The 6822-nt window shown below is 37.3% G+C and overlaps 1 pseudogene; it reads left to right on the top strand.

Moving 5' to 3' along the window:
- The first annotated feature begins 4107 nt into the window (after positions 1-4107).
- Positions 4108-5871, top strand: LOC114107156 (actin-related protein 3 pseudogene; annotated as a pseudogene).
- Positions 5872-6822: the final 951 nt, after the last annotated feature.

Below are 6822 nucleotides of genomic sequence, written 5' to 3'. Positions count from 1 at the left end.
ACCATTAGAAGTTTAAAATCTTAAATCATTATTGTTTGCTAGGAGTTTTATTATGAATAACTGCATAATTAAGTTGCTTTCTGACTTCATACTGTTAATAGGGTGGACTGCATTGCTTTATGTTTGAATGCTTTATGTTTGAACCAACTTTGAATTCCCAGAATCAATATCACTTGCTTGTGATATATTATACCTTCTTATTTATTATTTGATCAATTTGCTAATATTTTCTTAAGAATTTTAAGCTATGTTCATGAGAGATATTGGGGTTTAGGCACATTGAGATTTTTTTTTCTTACATTATAGTTGTCTGGTTTTGGTGTTAGGGTAATACTGGCATCAAAAAATAATTTCAATGAATTCAGCATCTTTATTTGGAAGTCTTTGTAGAGCTGGTATTAGATATTCCATAAGTCCTAGGTAGATGTTGCAATTGAAGCCATGCAAGACTGGAGCTTAATTTGTGGGGTGATTTTAAACTCAGGTTCTATTCAATTCATTTAATAGATGTAGGACTTCCAGTTCTTGTTGGATGAATATTGTTAGTTTTTGTCTTTTGAGGAATAAGTCTATTTGATATAATTTTGAAAGTATGGACCTGGGCTGGGGTTGTGGCTCAGAGGTAGAGGGCTCGAGCCGCCTAGCATGTTTGAGGCACTGGGTTCGATCCTCAGCACCACATTAGGTAAAATAAAGACATTGTGTTCACCTATAACTAAAAAATAATTTTTTTAAAAAAAAAGAAATGGATGGACCTAGTATTGTTTGTAGTTTCTCACTGTCCTATTAATGTCTGTGGTATTGCCATTTAATGAATGCCTGATATGACATTATACAAATGTATAATAATGCATTTAGTCATTCCATTATTGTTGAACATTTCTGTTATTTTTTTTCTCACCATGATAAATATCTCTGTGTCAAACATCAATGTGCACATATCTTTGTAGCGTTGTCTAAGTTCTTTAAATAAATTCCTAGAATTAGATTTTTGTTCTCTATTGCTCCATAATAACCACTCAAAAAGACTTAGTGATAAAAGAAACCTTGATGATCTCACAATTTGTGTGGTTCTGGAATCTAGGTGTGGTTTGCCTGAGTCCTTGGGCTCAGCAGTTTCCATAAAGGGATGGCCCATGTATTGGCTAGGGCTATGGCCATCCCAAGGCTTTACTGGAGGAGAATCTGCTTCTCTGCTCACTTATGTGATCATTGGTAAAATTCAGTTCTTCCTCAGCCATTGAAGTGAGAGCCTCACGTCCTTACTTCCCACATGTTGACCAGAAGCCACTCTGTTACTTATCAACATGAGCCTCCCTTTAAGAGGCTCACAACATAGCACCCAGCTTCTATCAGGTGGCTAAGAGGCCAAGAGTGGGCAAATCATACAGTAGCCACAGTCTTTGTGAAATCTAATTCTGGAAGAGGTATCCCATTACCTTTGTTATATTCTATTTATTAAAGAAGTCACTAGGTCTAGTCCACACCTAAAGAGAAGGGACACAAATCCCAGAAGGTAAGGATCTTTGCAAGGGCATTTTAGAAGCTGCCTAAGAAGGGATAATGATTGAAAGAGTATGTAGAATCATTTCACTGTAAAGAGTTGTGATCATGGGTTTAAATCCAACTCTTTTTTTCCCTTTCCTTTCCCTCTAGGGGCTAATCACTATTCCATTTTTGTTATCCCCCTTGATTTTTTCATTAGATCTGATATGACATGCATATGTATTTTTAACATCATGTTTCTTTGTTTTGTTTGCTTTTGAACTTCATATTGCACTGCATGCATTATTTTGAATAGTGATACTTGAGATTCATTGATATTACTGAATATTCTGCAAATGTATTTCATTTATTGTCTCTGCTAGAAAGTATTCCATTGTATGGATCTACTATATTGTGTTAATGCTTTCCATTAGTGATGGACATTTTCCATAGCCAACATGTGGATATGAGTGTTCCTGTGCATGTATGTGTTGCCAGGCAGCCAGATGCTTACTTGGCAATTGAGATAGATATTGCCATTCTGATGGGTGTGTTAGGATCTGGATTTTGTCCTCTCCTCCACTTCTACCATTTTCATATGTGGAAGTACTAACCCCTACTGCCTAACAATGTAACTGTGTTTGGAGATAGGGCAAGATAGGTGTTTTTATTTTCCTTTTTTCTCTTTCTTTTTTCTTGTGGTGCTAGAATTGGAACTCAGGGCTTCACATGTGCTAGGCAAGTGCTCTACCACTGATCTATATACCAAGCTCTGAGCTAGGATTCTTTTTTAATATTTATTTTTTAGTTGTAGTTGGACATAATACCTTTATTTCATTTATTTTTATATGGTGCTGAGGATTGAGCCCAGGGCCTTGAATGTGCTAGGCAAGCACTCTACCACTGAGCCACAACCCCATCCCTGAGCTAGGACTTTTAAAGAAGTAATTGAAGTAAAATGAAATCATATGTTTGGGCTCTAATTCAATCTGACCAGTGTCTTTATAAAAAGATGTACATTGTATGCATGTATGAAAACATCACACAGAAACCCATTATTTTGGACAATTTATATGCACTAATAGTTATAATAAAAAGAGTAAGAGAAAGAAGAGACTAGGAAAGAGACCCTGTACCAACCAAGGGCTGACCATCTGCAAAAGGCCTTGAGAGAAATCAAATCTGCCAGTAGTTTGATCTTCAGCTGCTGGCCTCCCAAACTGTGAAAATAGCTTTTTGTTGTTTAAGGCACCCAGGCTGTGGTATTTTGTTATGGAAGCACTAGCAAACTAACAAAATATGGTTTAATTTTTTTTTTAGTTGTAGATGGATACAATACCTTTATTTATTTTATTTTTTAGTTTTATGTGGTGCTAAGGATCGAACCCAGTGCCTTACACATGTGAGATGAGCACTCTACCACTGAGCCACAACCCTGATCCCAAAATGTGAGTATTTTGATGTCGATTTAATTTGCTTTTAGTTTGAGCATCTCATCATATGTTTATAAACCACTTGGGCTTCCTTCTCCATGAAATTCCTGATAATATCATTTGCCCACATTTTGTTAATGTTCTTATTGGGTCATTTGCTTTTTCTTTGTTTGTCTACTGCCTTTCTTCATGAATTTTAGACTTTAATCAGTTGGTGATTTATGTATTGTAAACTTTAACTTGTCCAATGTGTGGCTTGTCTTTTTAATTTTTTACCTTTCTCACTGGTAGGTAAATAATATCTTATGTTTTACTTTAGCAACAATAAATACTTATGAACCCACTGCCAATCTAAGAACTAAAGCATTAATAATAACTTGAATTCATCTGTCACCTATTCCATCCTTCTGCATTCATTTTCTCAAAATAATAATAGCTAACACTTCAGTGGCCGCCACTACATACCAGGCACTGTCTGCTGTTCTTCATATATATTAACCCTGTGAGTTAGCTCTGTTATGCACACAGGCCACTGATGTATAGAGAAGTTAAGTTACTTGCCAAGGTCACACAAGCATTTAGTGACAAAGCTAGAATTGACCCCAAAATCATTTTACTTTAAAGTGCTCATTTTTAATCACTAAAATAGTGTTTCCCTTTCTCATTTAGTTGCTTTTAAAAACTTTTTCTTACATATTTATGTATGCTTAAATACCATACTCTTTAGTTTAACTTTTCTTCTTAACTTTATTAAAAAGACACCATGCCATAAGCTGTTCCAAGAGGAAAAGTATGGGGCTTTTTATTTTGTTTTGCTTTTTGTTTTCTTTGTGGTGCTGAGTATAGAACCCTGGACTTTGCACATATTAGGCAAGTCTTCTGCCACTGAGTTACATCCCCAGCCCCATATGGGATTATTTGGAACCAAAGATCATGACAGCAACATATATTCCCCTTATGGTGTGTGCATTTTTGTGCCCTGTTAAGAAACCCAGAGTCTGCCTGGGTTGCGGAAGTGGTAGCCGCTGACCCAGCCTGCTGCTTTCTTGCTACTGCTTCAGCTTCCCAGCTCCCCCCGACAGAGAGGGCGGCCGGGCTGTGGATGGTCAGATAGCTCCCATCTCCTGCCGCCAGTCCCTGGCCCCAACCAGCACGGAGCAGGTGGCGGCGGAGCAGGTGGCGGCGGCGGCGGCGGCAGCAGCAGGCGAGGAGGAAGACGGCGGGACGGTTGCCGGCCTGTGTGGTGGACTGTGGCACGGGATATACAAAATTAGGATATGCTGGAAATACAGAACCACAGTTTATCATCCCTTCTTGTATTGCTATTAAGGAGTCAGCAAAAGTAGGTGATCAAGCTCAAAGGAGGGTCATGAAAGGTGTTGATGACCTAGACTTCTTCATTGGTGATGAAGCAATAGAAAAACCTACATATGCAACAAAGTGGCCAATTCACCATGGTATAGTTGAAGATTGGGACTTGATGGAAAGGCTTGTGGAGCAAGTGATCTTTAAATATTTAAGGGCAGAACCTGAAGACCATTATTTTCTTTTGACTGAACCTCCACTGAATACTCCAGAAAACAGGGAATATACTGCTGAAATAATGTTTGAGTCCTTCAATGTACCAGGCTTGTACATTGCTGTGCAGGCTGTTCTTGCCTTAGCTGCATCCTGGACCTCAAGACAAGTAGGAGAACGGACATTGACTGGTACGGTAATAGACAGTGGAGATGGTGTCACTCATGTTATTCCTGTGGCTGAAGGGTATGTGATTGGCAGCTGTATTAAACACATTCCAATCGCAGGAGGAGATATAACATATTTTATTCAGCAGCTGTTGAGAGACCGAGAAGTAGGCATCCCTCCAGAGCAATCCCTGGAAACTGCAAAGGCAGTAAAGGAACGCTATAGTTATGTCTGCCCAGATTTGGTAAAAGAGTTTAACAAGTATGACACAGATGGATCAAAGTGGATTAAGCAGTATACTGGAATCAATGCTATCTCAAAGAAAGAATTTTCCATTGATGTTGGTTATGAGAGATTCCTGGGACCTGAAATCTTTTTTCATCCAGAGTTTGCTAATCCAGACTTTACACAGCCTATCTCAGAAGTTGTAGATGAAGTGATTCAGAATTGTCCTATTGATGTTAGACGTCCTCTCTACAAGAATATTGTCCTCTCTGGAGGGTCAACTATGTTCAGGGACTTTGGACGTCGATTGCAAAGAGATTTGAAAAGAACTGTAGATGCCAGACTGAAATTGAGTGAAGAATTGAGTGGTGGTAGATTAAAGCCAAAACCTATTGACGTACAAGTTATTACACACCACATGCAGCGATACGCGGTTTGGTTTGGAGGATCAATGCTGGCTTCCACGCCTGAGTTCTACCAAGTATGCCACACCAAAAAGGATTATGAAGAAATTGGACCTAGCATTTGTCGTCACAATCCAGTGTTTGGAGTCATGTCATAATTGGCTTCATAGTTATTGGGGTTAGGGAAGTGGAGAAGAGATAATCTTTCTCATTACCTGTTTTGTCTGGATGGCTGGTTTTGCGGTTTTAAACCTGACTTGAAATAGTAAGACCAAACATGATTATACAGGAATATTTTAATAAGTGTATCAACATGCAGATGTAGAAGAGAGCGAAAATGATTAAGTGTTTTTCTTTAGATTGAATATTTGAATCTTATGTGTAACAAAAAGAAGTGGGTTTTAGTTCTTTCTGTGCCCTGATATTTTGTATATTATTGAATTATCCAAGATTTGATGGGATTTATCGGTATGTAGATAGCTCTATAATGCTTGAATTGTACACTTCCAAGTGTGCAATGCAAGAGCTTGTTTATATTTCATACTTTTTATACTTTGAGGAAAAAAGTCAAAGAAAAACTGTAGTATTTGAGGAACAAACAGTGACCAAGTAAAGGATGAATTCAAAAAGCCTCATAAGACTTGGTGTATGCAGGGATTCCAGTTATTATGAATTGTTTCCATACCCTCTTCCCCTTTCTCCCACCAGTGGTTTTCTTTGCAAGTGCTTTTGGAACTAAGAAGCTAGTGTCTTGGATTAACTGATGCCTGCTAGTGCTTTCTGATTACTCGCATTCTGTTTCTTGCTTTAAAAGAAAAGTAAAGACAAGGTTGTTGGACCAGTAAAAAAAAAAAAAAGAAACCCAGAGTTATAAAGATAGGGCTTTATATTGGCTGCTAACAAATATATAGCTTTGCCTTTCATTTTTACAGTTTTTATTTTTTTTATTTTAAAGTAATTTTAGACTCATATAAATTTTTTTAAAATGGTACAGAGAGTGCCAGCTTCTTTGAATAATCATCTTGACCTTACAATAGTACAATGATCAGAACTGGGAAATAGATATTGATATACTATTACCTTTAGGTCTTTCTCAAATCTCACCAGTTTTTACATGCACACATCTTAATTTTGGTGTATAGTTCTATGAAATTCCATCCCATGTATAGATGTGTTTGATTGCCACCACAATTAACCAGCATAGCTCCTTGTGCCTCCCTCTTCTCGCTCCTAACTCCATGGTAATCATTGAAGTGATCTTTATTATTATAGTTTTATCATTTGTAGAATGTTATATAAATGGAATAATATAATATATAACATTTAAAAATTTTTTTAGCTGTAGGTAGATACAATACCTTTTTATTTTATTTATGTGGTGCTGAAGATTGAACCCAGGGCCTCACACATGTGAGATGAGTGCTCTACTACTGATCCCCAGCCCCAGCCCCTAATATGTAACATTTTAATACTGACTCTTTTTTATTTATCAGAAGGCCATGAAATCAATACAATTTTTTTCATATATCAATACTTGGTTTTCATGGAGGAGTAATATTTCATTATATGGATGTATCACATTCTCTTTA

This window comes from Marmota flaviventris, chromosome X, assembly GCF_047511675.1.
Source record: "Marmota flaviventris isolate mMarFla1 chromosome X, mMarFla1.hap1, whole genome shotgun sequence".
NCBI classification, from domain to species: domain Eukaryota; kingdom Metazoa; phylum Chordata; class Mammalia; order Rodentia; family Sciuridae; genus Marmota; species Marmota flaviventris.
This window is presented reverse-complemented; position numbering and strand designations above follow the sequence as displayed.